We start from the raw sequence: 25,087 nt of genomic DNA, 5'->3' as shown, positions 1-25,087 counted from the left end.
ACCTCTGCCAAGGTCTCTAGGTTCCTAAAAACCTGATTCCTGCCCACCTTTCCAACCTCTCACTTTTTCCTGTTCTCTTTTTATTCTAGAGTGGCCTCCTTTCTGGTCCTAGACTATAGCAAATCATTTCCCATTGGTTGTTCCCTCTGCCTGGACTTCTTTCCCCCAGATCTTTATGTGGCTGGCTTATTCTCAGGCCTCAGACCAAGGTTGACTTCCTTAGTTTCTCCCTTACTGCCTTATCTAAAGCAGCCTCCCTGGTTACTCTCACGTCATCCTGCTTATTTCCTTGATAACACAGCCCATCTGCAATTCTCTTGGTTATCTGTTATAAACTTTTATTATGTTTTCTCCATTAGAACAGAAGTCCCATGAGGCAAGGACCAAGTCTGAGTTTTTATTGCTCTATTTCCAGTGCTGGTACATAGGAGGTACTCAATATGTGCTGTTTACAAATAAAATGAATAAGCAACTTCAACTGGGAATGCTTGATCTGAGTCTATGGCCAGCTAGCATTTCTACCACAGATGGCGGTCTCTATCTGTAATTCCAACAAGAGTTCATCCAGGAAGCTACAGTCAGTCCATCACTCACTCACCTCACTAGAGGTACCCACCGTGATGGAAGGAAACAACCATCTACTTGAAAGTGTCCTCTGCTCTGCATGCCTCAGGATGGGAGCATCAAGCTCGTGCTGGGCAAACCTCTCAGGGCTAAGTCCTCCACTCTGTATATAAACTGCTTGCTTTTTTTTTTTTTAAAGCAAATCCCATGTGCTCTAATCCAATTTTAATGGTGCAGTTATGAGGAAGCATACTATACAGAATTACTTAATCGGAAAATACGTCAAGGAAAAAACACTCTTCAATCTGCTTTGACAAGATGCTTCAGGCATTATTCAATCCCAAGAGATTCCAGAGGCTCCAGCACATGTTAATCTCAGAACAATTTCGTTGGCCTCTGGCCATCTTAAACTTAGATAGTGTTGCCTGTTTTATTTATTTGTTTTTTTAATTCCACTTTTACTGCTGTCTTATGACCATGATGCTGCTTCCTTTAAAGTGAGAACCCTGGGATTCTGGTACGAGACAGCAATCAGAGTGAAAGGAGTCACAAACTCTATGGGAAGGTAGAGGAAAAATTTTAGAAATAGAGAATAGAAAAAAAAAAATGTGAAGGGCTGGCCCAGTGGCGTAGTGGTTAAGTTCATGTGCTCTGCTTCAGCAGCCTGGGGTTTGCAGGTTCGGATCCTGGGCATGGACCTACACACTGCTCATCAAACCATGCTGTCATGGCGTCCCATATACAAAATAGAGGAAGATGGGCACAAATGTTAGCTCGGGGACAATCTTCCTCAAGCAAAAAGAAGAAAATTGGCAACAGATATTAGCTCAGGGCCCATCTTCCTCACCAAAATAAATAAATAAAGCCTATTGAAGGCAGCCAAGAGCTTATTAAGATAGTAAAGAATTCCCAGGCTGGATGATAGAGGTCCAGGGAGGTGGCCCAACATGTGGAGATGTTTTTTTCATGGGGATTTTTGCCAACTCTGAAGGAAGTAGCTGAGAGGCTGAGAGGCTGAAGGGTACTTTGGACAGCCATATTGGGCTAGGGGGCCCAAGCTAGTGCCCACCAAGAGAACCTCTGGTGAACAATTAGTTGAGACCCCAAAGGGATCACTCTAGGAATAAGCGTGAACTAGAGTTAGAAAATCCTTGTAAAGATTAAAGCTCAACTTCAAATGATCTCATCTCTGAACTTGGATTGAAGTAATCCAGATTGGATGGTGTTTCTCTCTGGAGGAAAATGTCACCTTAGACCTAAAATTAATTCTTCACACAATGTTGCAAATACAACATTGGGCACATGATAAAAAATAACCAAGTACATGATGAGTTAAGGCAACATGAAAAACAAACAAAGAAACAAAACCAGAAACAACCATCCACAGAAACAGACCCATAGGAGCTTCAGCTGTAAGAATTCTCAGTAAAGTCTTATATTAACTGTTTCCTATGTTCAAGAAGATAAATGAAAAGACTGGAAATTTTGACAGGAACTGGAAATTATAAGAAAGAAACAAGCGGAAATTTTAAAGATTTTGTTTTTTCTTTTTCTCCCCAAAGACCCCCGGTACAAAGTTGTGTATTTTTAGTTGTGGATCCTTCTAATTGTGGCATGTGGGATGCCACCTCAGCATGGCTTGATGAGCGGTGCCATGTCTGTGCCCAGGATTTGAACTGGTGAAACCCTGGGCCACCAAACGGAGTGCACGAACTTAACCACTCAGGCATGGGGCTGGCCCCACAAATGGAAATTTTGGAACTAAAAAACATAACAACTGAAATTAAGTACTCAATGGATGAGTTTAACACAGATGAAGGGAGAACTGGCGAAATGACAGAAAGTCCAGAGGAAATAATTCAGAATGAATCATGAAGAGATAAATTAACGGACAATATATAGGCAAGGATAAGTAAAAGAGAATACGATAAGAAGATATCACCTACTTGAGAGAGAGAGAGAATGAGGCAAAAGTAGTATCTGAAGAAATAATGGTGAGAATATTCCAAAGCTGATGAAAAGATATTAAGCCATATATTCAACAAATCTTTCCAATCCCAAACAGATTTTTAATAAAGAGAAAAACACATCTAGTCACATTATAGTAAAACTTCTAAAACTAAAGACAAAGAGAGAAAAATCTGAAACATATCCTGATTATAACACAAACAACATTCAATGAAGCAACAGACAGACAGCCTATTTCAACAGAAGCACTGTAAAACACAAGACAACGTGACTGTAAATGCATCAGAATGAGTGGGAAATACATCTTTAGGTAAAACAAAAGCTGGTAGAGTTTGTTACTAGCAGATCTGAACTAAAGGATACTATTCAGGCAGAAGGGAAATGAGTCCAGATGAAAGCTTGAAGATGCAGGAAGGAATCCGAAAAAATAAAAAAGGTTAATTTAACTCGATACTGACATCAAACAATAACAGGAATTAGAATACACAAGTACAATGGCATATAAGGGAGGGGGGAGTAAATGGAATTAAAGTACTCTAAGACCCTTACTTAGTTCAGGAAGAAGATAATAACAACAATCAAATTAGACTCGTGAAGAATGCAGTTGTTGTCTATATGCAAAAGAGGCTATAGCTTCCAAGCTACAAGAAAGAAATAAAATAGTAATAATTTTAAAAATTCAAAATAAAAACAAAGGTGAGAAAAAAAGAATGTAGACCAAAACAGGGTAACAATAAGTTACATAATTAAATAAGATTATAAACTTGATTATAGCAGTAATTATATATAACGCAATGAGACAAAGTCAAAGATCTTCAAACTGATATAAAAGACTATGTTTATGAGAATTATCTGTATCTATGTGAATACAGTAATGTTGAAAGTAACAAGAGAGATAAAGAAATACAATATAAATAGCAATGAAGGGAAAGTGAGTATAGCTATATTAATATCAGATACAGTAACCTATATCTGTAAAGAGGAACACAATAATGGTAAAATGTACATTTTATCAGGAAGATATGAAAATTTAAAATTTGTATCCACCTAAAAAATATGGCTTCAAAATAATATAAAGCAAAAAAAGAACAGAACTAAATGGGAAAATAGACAAAAATATTCGAGTGGAAGTTTTGGGGTTTTTTTTTGTTGGTTTTTCTTTCTTTCTTTCTTTTAGTGAGGAAGATTGGCCCTGAGCTAACATCTGTGACCATCTTCCTCCATTTTGTATGTGGGATGCTGCCACAGCATGGCTTGATGAGCAGCGTGTAGGTCTGCCCCTGGGATCCGAACCCGGGAACCCTGGTCTGCTGAAGTAGAGTGCACAAACTTAACCACTACACCACCAGACCAGCCCCAGAGTGGAAGTTTTTTAAACATACTTTGTAACTGATAGAACGAGCAAACAAAGATCAGGAAGAACATGGAGGACTGGAGCGACATGATTAAGAAATAACGTGATTCATAACACGGAGCGTTCAACGGCAGGGTACATACTCTTTTAAAGCATATATGGAAAAACTGACCATATACTGTGTCATAAAGCAAGTCTCAACACATTCCCGAGGACTGAAGTCATACAGCGTAGGCTCTCTGACCACACTGCAGCCGAAAAGAAATCAGTAACAAAGAGATACCAGGAAACCCTCATTTATAGGGAAATTAAGAAATACGCCTCTAAGTAATCCCTGTGTCAAAAAAGAAAACACAATGCAAATTAGAAAATATTTGGGGTGGCATGAAATGAATGAAAATGTTATATATTAAAATAGGGAGAAATTTCTTGATGTTAAAATGTTGGACATCATCTATCAACTTTTGACCATAGAAAAGCCGGATTTAACTCTTTGAAACCTCCTCATGCCTCCCCCCAAATATTTCCCTTCTCCCCACTCCCCACCCTCTCAAATGGTTATAGTACATTTTGGTTAAATTAATATTCACTATTTATATTATTTTGGTTATGTAAGTATTTTTCAGAAAATATATATGGACTAGATGTTGCCTTCGAGGCAGACCAGTCTTCCCCTCCTATCTATCCTATTTACTTTCTTATGCCTTTGCCATCTCTGAACCTCCTCACCCAGCTGTCAATGACATCAGCTAACAGTTAAGCAGCTAACAACCTCCAGAATCCAGACTGCCAGGGCCGAAGCTTCCCCGGAGCTGATGGCAACTCAAGATGGAAAGAGACGCGTTTGCAGATTCCAAGATGGCCAGAGCAAAGCTGAGGATGCACAAGGGAAATAGTGTTAAAAAAAAAATAAAGTAGATGCTTTCACAGCAGATGGGAATAGCTGTTTCTTTTTGGCTAACTGTGAGAGCACAGAGCAAGAATAGACTGAGAGTTGAGCATGCTTAATGATTTTATTACAGGGGAAAAATAAAAGTTCAAACTTTTTAATTTTCCTTTTCAATACCAAAAAAAAAAAAAAAAAAAGGAAAGAAAGAAAGAGAGGAAAGAGAAAAAAGAGGCCGTTCCCAGGATACAAATCTATTGCTTAAGGAATGTTCCCCAGGATACAAGCATGTGCTTATGAACGAGAGCAGGTGGCGTTCTTCTGCTGTGACCCCCTAGGAGGCAGCCTCTTTATCCACTAAGTGCAGGGGGTGGTGTATAAAGAAAAGAAAGGGAGGGGAGCTTCTCTCACAGCCAGAGCAGGTGGGGAGGCAGAAAGCAAGTGTCTTCATTATGGGCAGTGAAGCAGGATGAACAGTTTGTTGTCCCAGCTTCCTGATTAGAAGCCAAAGTGCATTTTCAACAGAAGCAGGAAATCTCTAGCACTATCAGGAATGGTTAGGTATGGGGTATACTCTTGTATCAGCATGGAAGAAGACAACAACAAATATTATCTATAAAAAAAGATCTGGGGTTTTATTTTTCTCCTATTGAAATATAAAGATTCCTACGGAAGAGCTGGAAACTTCACCACCATTCATTTTTTCATTCGTCCGACAGGTATTTCTGGAACACTTACTGAGTACCCTGCACTGAGCTAAAGCTAGACTTTTCTCAAAATGAACTGAGAGTCTGTGAGGGGATGCAGATACCAAAAGGCAGTCACGACAGAGTAATAAGGTGAAACGAGGTGGATTCAGGTGCTACCTGCGCCCAGGAGAGGTCGTGCTCCGTGCAGGCTGGGTGGAGGATGGGCTGCTTTTACGGAAACTGTCATCTAAGGTGACACCTGAAACATAAGGATCTGTGGCATTGCAACTATGGGAAAATGTTATAAATCCAAGCTTAGGCCTTACGACAGACCTAACAGGCATGGAAATTTAAGATTGCTCGTATATAATTTCTTTCTAAAGCAAAGAAAGAAGTCACTCATACTCGTTGCTAAGACTTCTGATTTTTACCAATTATCTTGAGGCTGAAACCCTTTCTGTTGCTTCGCTTTCCACACGACCACCTAAAAAGGTCCCAGTCCACTCACGTGCTTTGCTCCACTGCTTTCTGACCCGTTATGCAGGGTTGCCTCAAAATATTTCTTGGGAATTCAGGGAGAGTTCACGATGGGGAAGGCTGGCGACTGCGTCTCAGAACTCACTCTCAGCAAACCCTCCAAAGGTAACTGGCTGAGCCCTGCTTTTGATCAAATTTTAATGATCATGCTGATATAAACTACTTTCTGTTCCTGATCTATTTCCCAGGATCTTTCCTGCAGTTAATCACCAGCTGAATGGATCCTGGGGCTCCAGGCCAAAGTGAAAATGCTGCTCAGCTTGCAAGCATCATTACAGAGCACTTTTATTAGCTCTGACTCACCCTGCGCCCGTCTCCACAGCCTGCAAGAAGGCTGCCTGTTACCTTTGTTTCCTCCAGTTCCCATGGATACCACCTGAAGGGGCTTCGAAAGCTTCTAATACCGGCTTCCTCTGTCTTTTGGTACTTCCCTTGGAAATCCATGGTGGGGCCCATCTGGCTCTTAGTTTGCAGATGACTTGGCATTCTCTCGGTCACCTCCCCTAGTGTGGCACCAATTCCCCTCAGTTATCGGGAAGGTGACACCGGGCTGACCAGAACACTGGGGCTACTTCCAGAAGAGGCCTCTTGGACGGGGGATTTGAACCTTGTCCGAAGCAAGGCAATTAACCGAGTTCCCTGAAGGTTGGTGGGACAAGTGAAGTCAAGCAGAAAGCTGAGGTAATTCTTTGGGAAAGGCAGGTTAGAAATAAATAAATAAAAGCAAACTAGCTTCAACTTTCCAGACCTTTCAGTAAAAGAATTTTAGCCCAAAGGATCAGGAGAATTGCCTCCGCTTCACGCTGCCCTTGTGGACACGGCCTTGGGCAGTCCATCCCCGGTCGCCCCACCTCGCCCCCACCCAGACATCTCCACCCTGCACACATTTTCTTAAGAGCCCTTTACTGCCGAAGTGCTTCTTGGTTCCCCCGTTTTTCTTTATAGTCCGTGTAGGGGAGAGAATCATTTCTACTCTTTCTCTTCCAAGCAATGCTTGCGCTTGGTCACAGCTGGAAACTGTAACAAGCAGGCTGGAAGAAATGAGGTCCTATTCACAGCTGATAGGGGAACCTGCAAATTAGTCACTCATGGAGATACTCAAAACAAGTTGCCAGGAGCCAGGTAACATTTGTGGAGTTGCTTAGTGTGGGTGGGCTGTCCTAGGCAAGGGGGCCCAATTCCTCCCGGGGGTCAGGGCAGTCCAGAGGATGGAGCAAGGGGCAGGCAAGACGGCAGTGGGGAACTGTGTTTCCATGTCAGGCCCCTGCTGAGGTCGTGAACAAGCCGCACTCCCGCCTCCCTGCCATCCCAGCCCTGTTGGGTGGTCTGTCATGCTCACACCCGGCCGGCAACACAACACAATATAAGCCCTGCTTATAGCCTCTGCCAGAGTCTTTATTAGGAACGCTGCCTCCTTTGAAGACTAAACAGCTAGGACTTTGTAATTAAAGACTTCATTAGTTTTCTACTGCAAATTTCCACGGCTAATGGGATTTAGGCCTGCATTATTTATGGCATTGGAAGGCGTACCATCAATCAATCTGAGCTATCCTCTTACACTCAGGTGCCCACCACACTCCTTCCCCCATGAGTCTGCCAGCAGAGCGAGAGGTGGTCAGTGCCAGAGTTAACAAGTAAAAGACTCCCAGGGTCTCCACACTGGTCTGCATGAATTTACAGTGTGGCCAAAACTAGGCTGGGAAATGTAGCAAGTCTAACACCCATTTGTCATCTTTTAATTGTCTTCTGTTCTGAGCTCATCCCATAAGTAAATGGGGCATTCCAGCAGACGATGCTGGACTTTCTCCATGGCTTGTCTTTCACGATTGTCACTAGGGAGTATTTTAGAAGCTCTTTGGGGCAGAGGAATGGAGGCCCTTAGAGAAAAGGGGCTGAGAGATGTGCTCAGAGCTGCCAAGGGAACCTGGCAGAATATGACCATGAGATCAGTACATTTTTCCTAGAAAGAGTCATTCTGTGGCCTGCTTTGATGAAAAGCTTTCTTTCCTAATTCCTTTTGCATGAGAGAATTAATGATACTGAAACAGCTAATATTTGAGCACTGCCTTGTGTCAGGGAATATTCTAAGCACTTTATATGCATTATCTCATCTACTCCTTGTGCAGTGACTCTCCACCGAAATTTCTTCTTCCCCTCTTCCCCAGCAAGAGTTGTAGCCCGAACATGCTGTCCAGCCTGGGACTACGTTTCTCAGCCTCCCTTGAGCCACGTGAGGTTATGCGCCTACACCTTCACCGATGGAACGTGAGCAAGAGAGTGCCACACTCAAGCTGGAGCCCACTGCCTCCATGATCTTTTCCTATTCCCTTTTGGTCTTGTTGGTGAAAACATGTAATGGTCTTAAAATCCATGAGTTGCTATCAGACTTGGTGCCTAAGCCACGCATCAACCCAGAGCCCTTGTCTGGATGGCTTCACGACAGAGAAAGAAACAGCTTGTTCCTCAGCTCACCACATTTTAGAGATCTTTATTAGAAAGCTTACGTTGCCCTAGCAAACTTGGCCACAACGCTCCAAGGTAAGTTTTTCTTTTTTTTTTTTTTTTACTAACCTCATTTTACTAATGATAAAAATGCAGCTCAGAGAAGTCAGGTAATTTGTCTAAAGTCATACCTTTAGTAATTAGCAGGTTTGGGATCCAAATCTAGGTTTCCTGCCAATTAGTGATGCTAGAGGTCGGAGGAGTGGGTCCCTAGGGTGGAGGAATGACGGCAAGGGTGCATGAGGGGGACTCCCTTTGTCTTCTTAGGAGAAACAGGATTCGGTTGGTAATTATCTTTAACATTTAGACAACATGTTGTCATTATACAAAGCTCTGTCACACAATTAACTCATTTAAGCCTCACGAATACCTTGAACAGATGAGGAGACCGAGGATTGCACAAGTTAGATATCTTGAACACAGTTAATAAAAACTGGCTCTAGGCTCTGAACACAGGTCTTCCCTTTACATCCCGTACCCAGTGCGTTCCAGTATGCTGAAGCAACTCTCTCAGGTGTAAGTTACAAAGACCGACTCTTACTAGCTTAAACAACAAACAAACCAACCCCACCCCCACCCCCATACACCCCTATCCGCACAACTAGGCTGGGGACAAAGTAGAACTGGCCAAAGTAGCATGGCTGTCATCAGATTTCTAGTTCTCTTACTCTGCCACTAGTCTTCCTCCATGGAGAGGAAAATGGGGCCAGAGTCAGCTGCAACTTACAGCTTCCAAGCTTAGCAACTACGTAGGAAAAACTGAGCTCTGGCCAACTGGTTTACTATTTACAAGTCCTAGGCAAAGACCCTGATTGGCCCAGCTTGGATCTGTTGCCTTCTCCATGGACCAATCATTGAAGCCAGGGGATGGGGCCAGACACTTAGTGGTAGTCCCCTAGAACCACACGGCATGGGTGGCAGGACAGGAACAGTTATCTATAGGAAGTGGAGGAAGGTGGATGCTGATGTCAGAATAGGAAAGGGAAGTTGGACAGACGAAAACAGATCCATTATACGTACCCTGCATTATAGAAAGGTTTCGCCATAGAAATTGCGGCAGCATCCATTCCTTTTGAAAACACTGCATGTGCGTGTGTGTCTATATAAATGTATGTATTATATATATAATTGTCTCTTGGTCTTACTATAGACATCCTCTCGCATAGTGTGGTCCAAAAAGTTGCACTCCGTGACTTGCCTGTTCCTTCAGAACCCTCTCTAGAACTTCTTAGCAGCTCCCTTTTAATTACAGGCCCCAGGGGAGTCTGACCAGTGTATGCGCACAGCGTCCTGTCCCAGGGAGACCAAAGCCCCTGATTTAAGGGACGAGGGAGGAAATAATTGCACGGAGGTGTGGATATCTGTGCTCTGTGTGAGGAGTGGGAGAGAAAAGTTTACAGATACCCTTAGTTTTCTGTCTCCAGGGTTACTCTGAGGATCAAAATTCATTTTCACCACAGTCCCTCAGTGTGAAGAGAAGACTTTAACAAAAAGTCAGGTGCACCGTTCTGCCTGCCCCTCACGTGTGCAGAGGTTTTGGCTGCTCCCAGCCAAGTCGCTGCACTTGGTTACCCCATGAGTCCAACTGCTGGCCACAGGAGCTCCACGTGTACTGGGCCAAGAAAGCAGGCAGTCAGAGCTGCCAGAGCCGGTGGGGACATCTCTCTGTTCTGGCACGTGAATCTCCCTACTCTGGTATGTGACCTCTCTAACAACTTGTCACACATTTCTAAGACTCCAGACATTTCTTTTTCAAACTTTGTCTTAAATAGTGGCTTTTAAACTTTTAAATTAAAAAATTAAACCCACAGTAAAATATAAATTTAACATTGACCTGTACACACACATACACACACACAATATAAGCAAAAATATTTCTTGAGAAACACGTAATATTTACCCTTACCCTGTGTGTTGCACTCTGATACATCCTATTCAATTTTATTTCATTTTTGAAAAATTGCGAGACATAAATGACTACCTTGTTTTCACGACAGGTCGTGACCTACAGTTTGGGGAGCACATTGTCCAACTGTTCTAAGCACTGCCCCGAGCACATCATCCCCTTAGACTGGGGCTCCGACCCATCAAATGCTTCGAAAGCCCTCGGTTTCAGGACCCCAGCCTGGGAGTGCGTGAGCTGTGCTAGGTTGGGGAGGCGGGTCCCGGGCCCCAGTCCCTCAGGAGGTGTCTCGGAGTTAGAAGGGACACCTTCTCAGCTGCATAAATCTCTTCCACATCACCCCAGAACAGGTGGCCCAGGCCCTGCTCCACGCCCCCGGCTGTCAGGAGCTCACTGCCTGCTGCTTTAACTGACTGAGATATTAAAGAGTTCTTCAACGTTCCCAGTAGAAATAACCATGCTGCCACGTGCATCCTCCATGCTGATCCTGCCCTTGGAAGCCAGGTGAGTTGACTATCTTTTCCACACTACACTTTAAAACCTTCAAAGACAACATCTTAACTGTCCTGAATCCCCCGTCACCAATTCCTTCTGTCTATAAGGGACACAGGTCCCAGGTCCCTCACTATCCTGTCTGCTGTTTGCCGACATCCTTCCAAAAGTGTGGCTCCCCAAACAAGCAATTGAGTTCTTGGTGAACATATATATATATTTCTTAAATCGTATTTTAAGAAATCAGCTGGCGTAAGGGACAGAGCACTTGATTCCAAGATTGTAGACCTGTGTCCTGGTTGCGCGACACTGGGCCAGCCCCTCTCCTCTTCGGCTGATTTCTTCCTTGTTAAAAAGAGAGGGCTGTGCTGTTTAATGGGTACCAAGTGTCAGTTTGGGATGATGAACAAGTTCTGAAAGTGGGGAGTAGTGATGGGTGTACAACAATGCAAATGTACTCAATGGGACTAAATCGTACACTTAAAAATGGTGAAAATGATGTTATGTATATTTTACCGCAATTTAAAAAAAGAGAGAGAGGGTTGGACATGAAGATCTCTAAGATTCCTTCCAACATTTCCAAAGCCTTTACCGTCTGACCTTGCGTTACTTTGACTTCGAAGGCCCCAGGAGCCAGGCCCAGCCCTGGGCCTTCCATGGAAGAGGGTGGGGAGGTGCTGACAGAGGTTCCCAGTCCACTGTGAGGGAGGCTGGCATTCCGCCCCCGGTGCACACACCCCCCCCCCCCCCACTGTCCTGGAATCGTGTGGTCTTGTAAAGCCTAAACACTAAACACATCCCCAGCGAAATTAGAACAGATCCTGGCCAGAACCCCCAGGTTCAGAGTCTCAGCAAATGCTCCCCCTGAGAGCCCGACCTCCGGGTTATCTGAGGGCCAAGTGGAAGAAGACCCAGAGGCCCAGCCTGAGGAATTCTTTCCCTGCTCCCTGGCTCTGGTTTTTAAAATCGTTTTTTCTCCTGCTTTCCATCCCAGGGCAGTGGTGGGCTCAGAGACTGTTGGGGCGCAGGTGGGGGCCATCCAGCTGGGCGTTAATTCCTTCCCTCTAGTTTTGGGGAGCAGCCTCCCTGCTTCCTTTTAAAAGGTAGAGGGAAGGGGAAATAAACAGAAACCCCAAATGAGCCAAATCTGAGGACTACACAGATGGCCTGCGTGGGCTCGCCCAGGGCCATCGTGGAGCTGTGTGACACGAGCCTCCACGCCTTGACCATCTTGATGAGCAGCTCCCATGGGCTGCCCCCACCTGGGCGGCGTTGCATTCCAGGCCCTCCTGAGAAAGAACTCCAGGTCCCATGGCCAAGATCCCTGGGACGCTGTGAAAGGCTCCGCACCTCAATCAAGAGATATTTAGGGTCGTTAAAGTAGGAAAGGAGGGGTTAGAATACTTGATTTTCAATGATTTTTTTATTCACTTTTTACAAACTATGGGAGAAAGCCCAGGTGGCTGAAAACTATCTCAAGGAGCTGATTTTGGGAATGTTGTCATATTTCATATATTCAGCAAATAGCTGGAAGCAACTTCACGGGGACTATAGGGGGCAAAATGAGACCAAACTCATTCACGGCGGATCTGTACCTCTTCGGAGAAGTAGCCGCTGAGGAGACCCTGGCACTTGCCGTGGCTGAGAAACAGCCAAGGAAGGAGTGGAGCCTGAGAAGACACTGAGGTTAACCTGAAGGTGGCAGGGGAGGCTGGTTCTGTGGTGAGTTTAAGATGAAGAGGCATTTGGCTACCCCCTGGTAAACAAATGGAAGCCTGTTTGTAAACAACAGCATTTGTCAATGTGGCAGATCAGCTTCCCATTTAACGGGCAGCCAATCAATGAAACATACACACCTACATGGGCGGAAATGGAGGATGGAATTACAGGTGATGTGCTCCAGCCACAGACAGGAGAGGCCCACTACAAAGGAGCCTGCTACCTTACTCCAGAACCCTGTTCCAACACACCACAAGCACATTCTCAACTGAAAAACCGCATGTGGTTCCACCACAGCCTGATGCCTACAGTATAGTTTTCTCTGTTCTTTCATTTTCTCCTTCCCCGTCCCTTCATAGTACATCGTGTAACTGGGGTATGTGCACAAATATGCTGCATTTTTAAAAAAATGAAATAGCCAGTCGTATGCTTTGATTGACATCAAGTGGAGCTGGGACGTGAGAAATGACTGGTTTGTCAAAAGCCCCCTCTCTCCACTGGTGGCTTCCTCGCGCAGTGCCTGTCTTTACATTCAGGGCGTTATTTTACTCTCACGGTTTAACAGCAACAACAAAACAACACTAAAAAATCTTTACATACCTTGTTCCATTGTAGAATTTTAGTGTTTTTCATTTATCATTCTGAAACCAAGGACAATTTTATCACTTTTTTGTACGTAGCCGTTACAGTAAGGAAAATTTGTCTTTAAGTAGGGATAAATTACCCTAGAAGGAATGAGCCCTAGACAGTTTTCCCTTCAAGTCAAGCATCTTGTTGTTTAAATAAACTTCTTTTTTTAAATGAAAAAATAAAAAAAGAGAAATGAAACCAGACCAAAACCCCCAGCTTGTGGTCTGAGTGTCTGTCTATTAACAATTAAAGAACCAAACCCTCGGAAACCCGTTAGTGGAGGCGGGAAGGGCTAGCATGTGGCCAGCCCTCCCACTTTCCGCCACACAGCAAATGCTTCCCACCCAACACCAGGCACCAGGCCAGGCGTCCACAGCTGGGTTCCAACTGCGATGCATTAGCCATGGCCTCAGGCTCTGGAGCCAGTCAGACGTGGGTTCAAATCCTGAATCTGACACTTAACCGCCTGTGTGACTCTGGGCAAACATTTCATGCTCTCTGTGCCTCAGTAGTCCCATCTACAAAGTGAGGATGATGGGACTTACTCCATAGGTGGTTGTGAGAGTAAATGAGATAGTACATAAAAAGTGCTTAGTGAGCAGAGAGAACTCAATAAACCCACGTGATTATATTCTGGGGTATTCCAAGTCTGTGAAAGCTCAAAAAGCTGTTTGCTCTCTTCAACAGTCAGAGCTACATGGATTTTTCTCCCCAACATTTTATTGTAAAAAATTTCAAACATACAGAAAGTTGAAAATTGTACAGTGAACACCCATATGCCTACCACCTATATTCTATAATTAGCGTTATGCTGTATGTTTTATCACATACCTATTTATCTCTTATCCAGTCATCAATTCGTCTGTTTTTTAAAATACACGTTAAAGTAAGTTGGAGACATCAGTACTGTCCACACTGCATATCATTATCTAGTTTTTTCAAGGGTAAAATTTACTTTCAGTGAATTACACAAACTTTGTGTGCCATGAATGCACACATCTTGGATCCTTAGCTCTGTGGCCCCGGCCTCAGTTGTCACGGAGACTGCTATGCTCTCCCTGGGAACAGGTAGTGGGTGGTGGGTGTTATGGGAACACAGGGGAGGGGAGGGTCCGCCTATCTAGAGGCCATTCATCCTTTGAGGCCCAGCATAGCTCCTGCTCCCCTGAGAGAGCCACATTGAGTTTATGCTCCAGCCAATATTTCATTTGTCCAAGACAATCTTAGAGGTCATTGAATTTATTCAGTGTAGAAAATCCTTTTGCAGCATCCCTAAGAGCTGATCATTCAATCTCTGTTTGCACGCCTCTGGCAACCTCGCTAGCTTGGCTTTCCCAACTTAGTTCTTTTTGTTGATGAGCTGAAATTCTTCTTCCTGTAACTTCCAAGTTCTTCCTTCTGGAGACAGATTCAATATCCCTATAAAAACAGGAAGCCTGGTCTCTCATGTGTCTTTCATTTTCTTTCCATTTCTCCAGTTCTTTCCATCCTTCCTTATTTGGCACTTTATCACATCCTGCTTTGAATTGTTCATTACATTTCACTCAGTTCTGTGTCTGCTTAATGAAGTTTCCTGAGGGCGCGGACCATATAGAAGGCTTCCATATGCCAGCCTGAAAGACACTGCCCTCCCTCAGGGTGCTCAAGGCATATGTGCTGACTGACTTAGGTGGAGAAAAATAAGGATATTACATGTGTTCGATATAAATGTCTTTGAGTCCAAACACCTTAATGAGCTTTAGTCTTTTGTGACATGTTTTGGGCTGTGTATCACGAGTAGGGTAGTTTGTGTGTCACTCAGGCTATATTCTGTAGAGGAAATAGCCATAGAATATAACACCTTAATGAAGAGCCCTGATTAATAAAGTGATAAATAAAAACAGTGTTCTGCTAACTCCAGGTTGTCCAGGTGGGGCTCCCTGAGCTGCCATGGCTGTCTACTTTGGATTATCAGCATTGCAGTTTTGGAGAAGAAAACTTTGCTGTCCAAGAACCTTCTCTGAAATGTCAGCCCAGTCTTAATGTCCACCCCAAGGCTGAGGGCTGGGGAAATCATATTTCAATCCAGGGCACATCAAAGAGCTTTCCGGTGTGAGGGTTCTTCCAAGCCCCCAGACCCACTTTCCATACGAAGCCCCCCATTTTCCAGAAGGGGCAGTGGTTTCTAGTGGACGGTGTGAATGAGAGAGGTCCATTTCCACCCAGGCCCTAGCCATTCACTTTCCTGCCCATTCGTTCACAGGAAACCCGAGCTGAAATGTCCCTAAGTAAACTTTCTTTGGTACCATAAACTCCTCCATTTGGGGCAGGCAAAGACTCTGCCGACTCAGCTGGTTTACATTTTTTCAGGTTGTGTTTACAGAAAGGAAAAACTACTTCTTACCAAGGCTTCTCCTCTCTGCTTCCCATGAGACCAAGAGTTAGCAGAAGCCAAATAATCACTCTGACAACGTAATTGTGTCCTTACCCTGCGTGTTTTCCTTTTCTTCCAAAATTAAGGAAAAACCCTATGGTCATGTATGGTTTTCAAGAGAGGAAAGAGTTGTTGACTCCATCCAGATGGGGACTGCGAGGGACTGGTCTGCCCTGGAGCCGGGGAAGGCTTCCAGTGGGTGCAGAGAACCAGAGCAGGAGCCTCTGATAGACTTGCGACGATGCGTGTCCACTGGGAGCTCAGGAAGCATAAAAGGAGCATGTGCAGGTTTCTCCTGCAAAAGCCCGGGTCAGAGGCACATCTCCAGCAGGACTGGCATTCAGAAGGGCTACTTTGGGGAGACAGCTTCTTAAAAAAGGAGCAATTTACGATCTCAACATTTTTGGAGAGAACGTGTTTTATTCATTCCCTGCCACAACCCACCTGTTGCATATGGCGCTGTGGGCAGCGCAGGAGTTACAGACTTACAGTTACTGGTTGTTCTTCAGACAGGCTGTGCCTTGTCTGGGGGAGGCGCTGAGAGATGTTTCCTCAAACAGCCAAGAGCAAGAAGGCTAGAGGGAGTGCATCCGTCATGCTGGGGGTGCACCAAGGGTCAAGCGTAGGCAAACACAATTCTGTGCACTCAATGTGGCATATGGAACATGTACAGAGAACCCGCCAGGATGGCCACCAAAATGGATGGAAAATGGGAGAAAGGAGAGGAGATGATGGGGAGAGGCCAGGACAATTTCCTGCACCAATTGTCCTGGGTAATCAGGGCAGTCTCCCTGAGCAGACTGGTGTCCCGGCTTATGTTTTATTGCTTGGCCAGTGCACGGTGAGTCTGTTAGGTTTACCTTAAGGCGCAGCACTCAGGAAAACAGCTGCCTTCAAAACAGTGATTTTTGCTTTCTGGAGCTGCCCTATCCTTTAGCAGTCTCACCTTCACTCTGCGGTCAAGAAGATCTGCCTCTTGAATGCACAAGTCAGAGCAAAACTGTGTCAAAGTTTTTAAACCTATAACGTTTAACCACACTGTGGATTCACAATGTCGAAAAGCCTCAATTGTCTTCCAAACTGGAAAGTTTAAAGATACTTAGCACAAAGTTGGATCATGGATCCACTTTTGAAAAAGAAACTTTCCATTTCAGCTAGAAGAGCATCACTTTAAGTCGGAGCACTGCCTGAAAGACTGTGTAAACTATGACCACGAAATAAGGAACTTTTTAAACAAACACATTAGAATGTCTAACCCAAATAAGTGTCAGTCTTGGGAGCATCTTTTTCGTCAAATGATGCCATTATTGCTCAAAGCTTTTTCAAAATTCTTCTTTCCGAGGAGCCTTCAAAACAACTTGCACAAAAGCAGAAGGATGTCACCTGACTTGATAGTCACAGGTTTGCTTTCTTGATGCAATGCAATTTTCTTCTTTTTACACTTTTTGCAACTTTAACCCTGCCCTTCTTCCCTCTTTCACGTCATGAACTAATAACCAAGGGATCCCAAGAGATGTGTTGTAATGGTGCTACCTGAGAAAGGAAAGGTCTGGGAGAAAGAGCATGGGGCTAGTTATAGCTCAGAATAGGAGAGACCAAAGGAGCATGGCCACTGCCTCAATCCCTTTGGGTATTGAGTGACTATAAGAAATGTAATTGGATAACTGGCCAAGTGTCCTCAACACAAATCATCTCAAGTTGAACCCCCATTAAGTCAGGGGATATTCCTTGGCTATAGCCAAGAGGTAGCATCATGCATCTAACAGAGATCTGGGTTTGGTCAAAGTCTTTTTTTGCAACAGACCAGAACATGACCGGCCAGCCATGCTGGAGCTGGTTGCCGCTGGATGGCAGGGAATTTTGAGGCAGAGATAATGTAGCAAAGAACCAGTTGTTGTTTGGATTCCCTCAATGGCAGTAGCTGTAAGAGAGTCTTCTAAGTGTTGGCTTGGACCAATGTTTGGGGAAAGATTAGTTTGAGAGAGTTCTAGTTGTGTGGAGCTACAAGAGGAGAAAGAACCAGCTCAGGGTAGGCAAGAATAACAGAGAACCTGAGGTGTGTACCCAGATTTGGAACCAACTGGAAGACCTAGTTGGCTTGCTGTAAGGATTAAATGAGATATTTATGCAAATACTTTGAAACTATAAAATGCTTTTGTTGATGTGTTATTCACCACCTCTATTTACCTCCCAGGAAAGCAAACAAATTTCAACCTTCCTGCCCCTCCAGTTATCACTTATCTACATCCACCTCCATCTCCTTTGCTCTTTCTCTAGCTAGTGAAAGACACTTCCTGTTTTTATCCAATGCTGATTCCTACACCTGTGCAACGCCTGTGCTCTTCTGATCCATTCCTTCCTGCTTCCTGACTTCTTGTTCCATCAGTTATGCTTCATTTGTTCACCTCGTCAACCTCTCCCTCCCTCTTCCCCATCATAATTCAAACATGATCTAAGATCTCCCAACTTAAAAAAGGAGAAAAATCCTTCCTCACACCATGATTTTCCTCCCTCTAGGGCACCTCTTGTTTCTCACACTGTTGCCTTTTCTTCATAGTCAGCCTTCTGGAAAGGGCAATCTCTACTCGTTACCTCAAGCTGCTTATGTCCCATCCATATCTGAGCTCCCCGCAGAGGGCTCCCGGATCTGTCACTGCACTGGACCTGGTTTTGTCAAGGTGACCAGTGACCACCCTCCACCAAATCCAATGGCCATGTGTTTGTTCTATTAATTAACTTTCTAAACCCTCTTCCCTCCACTGCTATGGGAACACACTCTCCTGCGGTTTCTCTCACTTTTCCAACTGTTCTGTCCCATTCTTCTTCCTCCATCTGTTCCTTAAACAGTGGGGATCCCTCTTGGACTCTAGGGGCACTGATGGTTCTTCAGCTCTTAGGAGGAAACTGGTTGGCACATCGTTGGTTCACAGTCAATGCCTTTTCTTGAACCAAAGGGTTTGGAGTCGTTGCTTTCTCCCTCTGGGACCCTTCTTTGGGTTCTTATCTTCCCAGAGGTCTGGTGTAGTGAGTCAGCCGGTGGCCACCTGCTGCTGGGAAAGCACATGACCTAAAGGCGCAGCTTCCATCAGCAACGCTCCAGGCTCCAGAACAAACCCGTCTTTGTTCCTTCTGCTTTTTTGCTGTGCCTTTTCTAGGGTTCACCTTGCCTCTCTGTAAAAGGGGTAAGGCACAGCGGAGACTTGCATCTGGGCTTATGAGGACAGGTGGCCACTGGGTCCATTGTATCTAAGTCTTGGATCTGCTTCCCGCAAGCCAGAGAGAGAGCCTATGTGGCTCCATTAGCCACACCCGGCACACCAGCCTAGGGCTCCTCGCTGAGGTCGGGGCCTAAGGCCCTCATATATCTACTCCTTGGGGGCTTCCTCTGCCTGGCTACCTTCTTTATGAACTTATCTGCCCCGGGGTCCTAGAAAGGATGTAGGTGTTGAGGTCTCCGGGGCAGGTATTCTCCAGTGCGTCGCAATCTGACCAACTTGTATCCATAGCCTCTTTCTTCTCTATGTGCAATTGTTCTGAGAGATCTGGTCCACCCACAGGGCTCCAAAAACTGTGTGTGGGTGGTGGTGCCAATCATGATCTCTGGCACACAGACAGGGCTCCTGACTGCGAGGCCCATCTCTACATACATGATCAGCACATCTAAAAGTCAGTTCACCAACGCTCCATGTCCTCTCCCTTCTTTCCCCCTCCTCATCTATCTTTGCCCTACCTCCCACCTCCCCTGTTGTCTGATCAGCTCTTACTTCTCCATAAAAATGTGGCTAGATGTCACCTCATTGCAAGCCTTCCCTAGCCCCCAAGATTGGGCTGATGGCCCTCTTCTGTGTCTGCATAGTACTTCCCCCAAATGACACTGTATTATAATCACCACCCCCTTTCCAGTTTCCCCACGAGACTGTGCATCCTTCCAGGGCAGCAGCACTGTCTTGGGTATGAAAGTCTAAGAATAAGTGCACGGGTAAAACGGAAAAACTCTCCTGTTGCAAATTGGGTTAGTACTCTTCCTCAAACACGCGTCACTGTGTGAGCGCAAGCTGCGCTTGGTAAGATTCCACTTATTTTTGTTCTCCCACCATTACCTTCAAATGGGCTCTCTCTGCACCTCCTTTCTTGCTCTTTGGTGATTTCGCCAGACAGATCTCAAGACTTTGATCACTTTCAGATGTCAGAACAGTCCTGTTTTGGGATAGTTAAAGCTACAAACTAAACTCAAACTTGAATCTCACATCTAATTTAAAGTTTCTTCCTTCTGTCCAGCTCAGGTCTGACACCGGGTTTAGGAACCTTCAGTGAGGAAGGGGGCGTGGTTTGTTCTTGCATTCTTCTTGATGCGCCTTCTACATTCCTCCCCGGCTCTCCTCTCTAGCCTTCTTCAGGAGTCTCCAGGGCTGAGCAGATGAAGAAAAATGAGAGGAAATGGTCAGAGGCCATTATGTTCAACATGCGGAGTTTGTGGCCTTTGCCTGAGTGTCTGGAGTCCTCCGCATTCTAAGTCCAGCCCTTCAGTAGGGCAATGGGACTGTTAAGATACCCCCTCCTACTCCCACTACAGGGACTTCCCACACTGCACCCTGTGTGATGTTCTCTCCAGCTGATCTCTCAGTCTCTCTTTGCTGGGACCCTCTGCTCCAGAAGGTAGCCCTCTGGTCACCACTTGGCACATGGGAATCTATTTACTCTTAGCCTTTCAAATGGCAAAAGTGCATCTTGCTATTCCTGCTGCCCTTGCTCACCTTACCCCGCCATCCAGCTCCAGCTAGCCTCCTGCTTTCAGACCTCCCAGTCTTCATGCCTCCGTACTCCAGGAGACACATGCTGAGCTCTCCCAAGACCCCTGGTATTCTCACTCTGGCAGCAGCGCTATGCAGGCAGAAGTGCTTTCCCCACTCAGCACACTTCTATCTACGAAATGAGAGACCAGTTTGTGTCCCCTTCTTGCAAGACCCCTCCAAACTTGAGGTTCTGTTGTCCCCCTCTTTGCTGGTCGTAGGTGGCTGGATCCCTTTCCCCATGGGGAGGGAAGGAAAAAGCAAAGCTTTCTCCTTTTACAAATTCCCTTCAAAGAAGCCTCTCATGAACCTCTAGCCTGTCCTAGCAAGTCCTGTGGGATTTCTCTAGCACCTCTCTTTAGAATGCGGGGTCCTTATCACCCATTGACTTCAGTGTTGAAGCTTCAGCCAACACCTGAGACAACAAGGAAAGTTCCATTCACATCCTGTTAGCTGTTGCTTCTGCTTAAAATATTCTTTCTCCTTCCTTACACCTGCCTTCAACCTCACGTTACTGCCCCCACCGACTTTAGCTAACACATCACAGTAAAAAGTGAGGAAAAACGGGGCCTGATTGGAACTTTATCTTCAACGGAACTAAAAATCATAAAAATATATTTTATCTATTTTATAAAATGGATTTGTAAGCCTGATTGTGCACTACTTCTTACACTAAAAAAAAAAGACTGGGTGGATGTTTTTTGGCATTAGCTGTTCGATAAATTTCTATGATAGCACAGTGTGTCTGCCTTCATTTTACACTCAAGGACAGGAAGATAAAGAGGAATATCTTTGCAAAAATATTCCAGAGTTTCATCAGTTTCCTGAGGGCCTCTCCTCCACATTTGATATTCAAATCACCTTCTTTTGAAGGGCGTGTGTCAGTGTCTTTGTCAGCTTTCTCTCCTTCCCTGTTAAGTAACCTAATTCTGCCAAATCCTTCTTTGTTAATGAGTTCATCTGTGAATGAGCAGTTCTCCAGTTTCACTGCCCACTTCATGAAAGTGCATTTGATTTTCATCTTATTTCTGCATATGTACAACATTGGGGAAATCAGCTGGGGGATGGCTGACACGGAGGGCGAGGCGGGTGGCTAGGAAGGAGGCCGGCTTCACTAGGATGGCGGTACTTGCATATGGGCGCCTTTCATGAGAGGTGAGTAAGTTCATCAGTCACCATTGTGGTATGACCACTTTTGCTTCCCCAGGCCACCTTATAAGTTGGGGTCTTAGATACTGAACCCTGGATAACCAGGGACTTCTGTCAGCCCCTGGGAACGAGTTGTTCTATAAGTGCTTCTCCACTAGGATGGAGGCAAGGACTGACTGGAGCCAGCAGAGAGCTGACAGGAGACAAGGATGACAGGAGGCTGAGGGTGACTATGCTGAGTCACCGAGCCAAGAAGGTGGGGGAGGTCCAAGACCAGTTTGGTATCTGTGACCATATGGGCAAGGCTGAGCCCTGAGATGGCTCAGAAACTGTCCTCTTCTGCAAGACAGCTATTCGACTCTGTGCCTTCAAGCACAGGGGACTATAAGCATCTTTAAAGCATGGTGGACCATGTCACTGCATCAAGGGAGGGGCCAGAGCTTCAAGTCGTATTTTGCAAAATGGCTCCCCTCTAGTCAAACACTTCCAGAAACGACCTCATCCTAAAATCACCTCCTCCTACCGGTACTTGGCCTCTTTAGAGGGAGGTTCTGCCAGCGCCGCCAAGGCCTTTTGCCTCTCCTACCTGTATAAGCAGAACATCCAACTTAATGTCCTGTTATGAATTAAGGCCATTCCCACTCTTGGTGACACAGGAAAGAGGGAAGCAATCACCAGTCATTTTCATAAGCACATCCTGAACTAGAGAGGAGGCAATGAGATAGAGACAAGAGTGGGACCAGAGTGGGGCACAGGGATAGCCCCTAAGATGGCCCAGGAGCCCCTGCCCCCTGGTATCCATACCCTTGAGTGATCCCCTCCCCTTGAGTAGGGGCTGGATTTGGTGACTGGCTTCTAACAAATAGAACATGACAAAAATAATGGCTGTCATTTCTGAGAGGTTAGGTTATAAATGACTGTGGCTTCCATCAGGGGTACTCCTGCTCTCTCTTGAATTCCCCCCCGACTAAGTCAAGCCTTCAGTTAAGATGGCCACCCCATGAGAGCCCTTAGCTAGAATCACCCGGCTAAGATGCACTTGGCTTCTTGACCTCAGAGACTGGAGGAGATAATAAACATTGTTTGTCTCCAGACATGATTTTGTGATAATTTGTTACACAGCAACAGATAATTAATATACAAGGCAGGGGGTATGGTGTGGGGGTCGTTTTCCTGGTTTCTGAGTCCAGCAGAGAGAGAAATATCAGAATCTCCAAACAATCTTGATGATCATGGGAGACTTTTGTGATCTGGGGCCCCAGGGTTTGAGGCTTTTGGAAAAAAATTGCTTTCTAGGCCTCACTGCCGCAGTCAGTACCAGCACTGCCAGGCCAGGGGACATGCGTGTGACCCAAATGGTTCTGCTCTCCCTGTCCCCGGCCCCCACCCTCCCACGCGTACGTGCGTTCACCATTCTACTGTGTCATTGTCCTAACAGACCATGAGCTCCTGGAGGGTAAAAGCCATGTCTTATTTATCATTGTTACCTGCCATGCCAGATACCAGTGTACATTGCAGGTGCTCAACAAATGCACATGTGTGTGGTCTTACATACACTTCGGCCTTGCACTTTCCACCAAGCTTCATGCTATCCTAGCCTGCATCTAGGTGACTTGGCTTGTATCTCTATTAACTCCAACCCCCACCTTTAAAAAAATTTCCAACTCCAGTTTCCTTAGGGAAACCACTAGATTATCTCCACTGTATCTACACAAAAAAACCCACCCACTCCTACCCTGTGGAAGGAGAAAAGCCTCTGTAAACATAGATTGATAACTAACGAGCGTCAGGAGGCATGCCGCCTGCCCTTTGCACTAGTCCTTGGCATCTGCAAGATTTATCTCAGCACTAGGTGTAAGCTATGAGGCCAGTTTCGTGCAGGGAAAGTTGCACATGGAAAAGCATTCTGTAACAAGGCTTGAACAAACGAAGAGGGAACAAATCTTAGGGAAGGATTGGAAGATGAAGGGGGAAAATCTGAGTCTGTCCAAGTCTGAGGCCATAAAAAGCGTTTGAAGCCATCAGCTGATATCTTGGAGGAGATCCCAGGGAAAACAAACCTGCCTGAGAAGTCTGGAGAGTGTAACGTTCACCCTGACTTGGCAAAGGCACTGAAGTCCTTCCAGCTGATCTAGACAAAGCCCTTTGAAGATGGCCAGAGCTCCAGACACACACTTCCCCAGAGCAGGCAACAGGGTGGGGCTGCCATCAGGCTGAGTAGACATGCTTTGCAGGTAAGATGGAAGAGTCGAGAACAAGGGCCAGACTTTGAAATCAGGGACTACAATGTCATCCTGAAATCAGAAGGTGGGTAGGTCCTTTGAATTCAACAAATGGAACGTTCATTCAGCTAGTGTTGCCTAAGTGCCAAGCACTGCTCTATGAGACAGAGACCTTCCGCTAAACAAACAGACATGAGACTTCCGCCTGGTGGGAAAGATGGACATTTATACACGAATAACCAGACAGTGTGATGTCCACTCTCATAGGAGACGTGCAAGTCAGGAGCACCATTGCAGCTCAGCAGGCCCAGGGGAAGGGACCTGAGACCTGAAGGATGAGCTAGTCCAGCAAAGAGGGAAGAGAAGAAGGAACTACACGGCCTGTGTTAAGGGCCGACATCACCAGAGTGCTGGCAGATGGGAAGAGCTGGAAGAAGAGCAGGAAGTCAGATGAAAGACACTGGGATTATTCATACTGGAAAAGGAAAGGCTAAAAGTTGGATGCAAGTTTACGGTCATAGTAAGTTGTTTATACAGAGGGCAAGGAGCCCCTCCACTGAGGCTTGCTCAGAGGAAAAGGGCCCGGCCCCCATCAGAGTAAATCCAGACTCAGGATGGGCCAGCCAGTATCTGAGGGCCTCAGAGTGGGAAAGCCCTGTCACCAGGGAGAGACAGTTGTTGTTGTCAGAACTCCTCTCACGCAGGTGGGGTTGGGTGGGATGCGGCCCTGGGGGTGAGATCCCCCAGGGGTATACTTGGTAAGAAACAAATGGTTGTTGACCTGCGTCTAAGAAAGGTGAGTCAGCTACCTGAAAGGCTTTTGTTTGCCAAGTGGGGTGTGCCAGTTGGGACCAGACTTGCTGAGTTTGGGATCTCGGGGCAGTGACTGGGCAGCTGCCAGAGGCCTTCCCTCTCCAGCATTCCCCCTGCCCCGAGTGCTCCTATTGCAACATTAATATCCCAATATTAAAAGAACATCACTTTGAAGGAGCACCGAATTATTAGCCTTCCCAGAGGCCTCACAAGTGTCAATTTGGCTCTGTCCATAAGAAAGGAAAAGCATTGTGCCCATTCCCTCCCCACCTCTTTACTTTTCTGCTTCCTGACATCGTTCCAAAGACTGGATATAAAGCAGAGGCCGTTGACCACTCCAAATGCACCACCTGGACTCCGAGGACGAGCAGCCCCAGCTGAGAGGATGATTCAGGTCCAAACAAAGCCTGGCTTCTCCTGGCACCACCCTCTCAGCTGCGGCTCCGTTCCATTCCC

The 25,087-nt window shown here is 45.6% G+C and overlaps 1 long non-coding RNA gene across 7 annotated transcripts in view; it reads left to right on the top strand.

The window, feature by feature from the left end:
* LOC123289042 (uncharacterized) overlaps positions 1 to 24,513 on the top strand; it is a 35,382-nt gene extending 10,869 nt beyond the window's left edge. For 3 of the 7 annotated variants that reach the window (XR_011505996.1, XR_011505997.1, XR_011505992.1), the window contains 5 exons: positions 6,187 to 6,679; positions 8,164 to 8,536; positions 10,498 to 10,631; positions 10,749 to 10,907; positions 15,744 to 24,513. This is a non-coding gene — a long non-coding RNA (uncharacterized lncRNA). The remainder of the gene's footprint in view (positions 1 to 6,186; positions 6,680 to 8,163; positions 8,537 to 10,497; positions 10,632 to 10,748; positions 10,908 to 15,743) is intronic. The other 4 variants (XR_011505994.1, XR_011505993.1, XR_006532771.2 and 1 more) reach the window with 4 other exon arrangements.
* Positions 24,514 to 25,087: the final 574 nt, after the last annotated feature.

Source organism: Equus asinus, chromosome 9 (genome assembly GCF_041296235.1).
Source record: "Equus asinus isolate D_3611 breed Donkey chromosome 9, EquAss-T2T_v2, whole genome shotgun sequence".
Taxonomy (NCBI): Eukaryota; Metazoa; Chordata; class Mammalia; order Perissodactyla; family Equidae; genus Equus; species Equus asinus.
This window is presented reverse-complemented; position numbering and strand designations above follow the sequence as displayed.